Raw genomic sequence first — 2500 nt, forward strand, 5'->3', positions numbered from 1 at the left:
CGGGTGGCACAGGGCTGGATGGGGCTTTCGTATAGCAGGGACGGTGCTGCCTCTCGCTTCGCTCGCTGTCCGCCGCTCGCCGCTCCCTCGCGCAGCCAAAAATGGCCAGTTTTGTCCCGTTTTTGGGCCGTTTTGGCCAGTTTTTGGCCTGTTCTTGCGTCGCGCGGTGACCGTCGTGAGCGGAGCAAAATGTCAGCCATCTCAGCACCCTGGAACCCCCCGGGTGGCACAGGGCTGGATGGGGCTTTCGTATAGCAGGGACGGTGCTGCCTCTCGCTTCGCTCGCTGTCCGCCGCTCGCCGCTCGCTCGCGCAGCCAAAAATGGCCAGTTTTGGCCCGTTTTTGGGCCGTTTTGGCCAGTTTTTGGCCTGTTCTTGCGTCGCGCGGTGACCGTCGTGAGCGGAGCAAAATGTCAGCCATCTCAGCACCCTGGAACCCCCCGGGTGGCACAGGGCTGGATGGGGCTTTCGTATAGCAGGGACGGTGCTGCCTCTCGCTTCGCTCGCTGTTCGCCGCTCGCCGCTCGCTCGCGCAGCCAAAAATGGCCAGTTTTGGCCCGTTTTGGCCAGTTTTTGGCCTGTTTTTGCGTTGCGCGGTGACCATCTTGAGCGGAGCAAAATGTCAGCCATCTCAGCACCCTGGAACCCCCCGGGTGGCACAGGGCTGGATGGGGCTTTCGTATAGCAGGGACGGTGATGCCTCTCGCTTCGCTCGCTGTCCGCCGCTCGCTGCTCGCTCGCGCAGCCAAAAATGGCCAGTTTTGGCCCGTTTTTGGGCCGTTTTGGCCTGTTTTTGGGCTGTTCTTGCGTCGCGCGGTGACCGTCGTGAGCGGAGCAAAATGTCAGCCATCTCAGCACCCTGGAACCCCCCGGGTGGCACAGGGCTGGATGGGGCTTTCGTATAGCAGGGACGGTGCTGCCTCTCGCTTCGCTCGCTGTCCGCCGCTCGCCGCTCGCTCGCGCAGCCAAAAATGGCCAGTTTTGTCCCGTTTTTGGGCCGTTTTGGCCTGTTTTTGGGCTGTTCTTGCGTCGCGCGGTGACCGTCGTGAGCGGAGCAAAATGTCAGCCATCTCAGCACCCTGGAACCCCCCGGGTGGCACAGGGCTGGATGGGGCTTTCGTATAGCAGGGACGGTGCTGCCTCTCGCTTCGCTCGCTGTCCGCCGCTCGCCGCTCGCTCGCGCAGCCAAAAATGGCCAGTTTTGGCCCGTTTTTGGGCCGTTTTGGCCAGTTTTTGGCCTGTTCTTGCGTCGCGCGGTGACCGTCGTGAGCGGAGCAAAATGTCAGCCATCTCAGCACCCTGGAACCCCCCGGGTGGCACAGGGCTGGATGGGGCTTTCGTATAGCAGGGACGGTGCTGCCTCTCGCTTCGCTCGCTGTTCGCCGCTCGCCGCTCGCTCGCGCAGCCAAAAATGGCCAGTTTTGGCCCGTTTTGGCCAGTTTTTGGCCTGTTTTTGCGTTGCGCGGTGACCATCTTGAGCGGAGCAAAATGTCAGCCATCTCAGCACCCTGGAACCCCCCGGGTGGCACAGGGCTGGATGGGGCTTTCGTATAGCAGGGACGGTGATGCCTCTCGCTTCGCTCGCTGTCCGCCGCTCGCTGCTCGCTCACGCAGCCAAAAATGGCCAGTTTTGGCCCGTTTTTGGGCCGTTTTGGCCTGTTTTTGGCCTGTTCTTGCGTCGCGCGGTGACCGTCGTGAGCGGAGCAAAATGTCAGCCATCTCAGCACCCTGGAACCCCCCGGGTGGCACAGGGCTGGATGGGGCTTTCGTATAGCAGGGACGGTGCTGCCTCTCGCTTAGCTCGCTGTCCGCCGCTCGCCGCTCGCTCGCGCAGCCAAAAATGGCCAGTTTTGTCCCGTTTTTGGGCCGTTTTGGCCTGTTTTTGGGCTGTTCTTGCGTCGCGCGGTGACCGTCGTGAGCGGAGCAAAATGTCAGCCATCTCAGCACCCTGGAACCCCCCGGGTGGCACAGGGCTGGATGGGGCTTTCGTATAGCAGGGATGGTGCTGCCTCTCGCTTCGCTCGTTGTCCGCCGCTCGCCGCTCGCTCGCGCAGCCAAAAATGGCCAGTTTTGGCCCGTTTTTGGGCCGTTTTGGCCAGTTTTTGGCCTGTTCTTGCGTCGCGCGGTGACCGTCGTGAGCGGAGCAAAATGTCAGCCATCTCAGCACCCTGGAACCCCCCGGGTGGCACAGGGCTGGATGGGGCTTTCGTATAGCAGGGACGGTGCTGCCTCTCGCTTCGCTCGCTGTCCGCCGCTCGCCGCTCGCTCGCGCAGCCAAAAATGGCCAGTTTTGGCCCGTTTTGGCCAGTTTTTGGCCTGTTTTTGCGTTGCGCGGTGACCATCTTGAGCGGAGCAAAATGTCAGCCATCTCAGCACCCTGGAACCCCCCGGGTGGCACAGGGCTGGATGGGGCTTTCGTATAGCAGGGACGGTGATGCCTCTCGCTTCGCTCGCTGTCCGCCGCTCGCTGCTCGCTCGCGCAGCCAAAAATGGCCAGTTTT

This window comes from Musa acuminata, unplaced genomic scaffold (assembly GCF_036884655.1).
Source record: "Musa acuminata AAA Group cultivar baxijiao unplaced genomic scaffold, Cavendish_Baxijiao_AAA HiC_scaffold_990, whole genome shotgun sequence".
Lineage (NCBI taxonomy): Eukaryota > Viridiplantae > Streptophyta > Magnoliopsida > Zingiberales > Musaceae > Musa > Musa acuminata.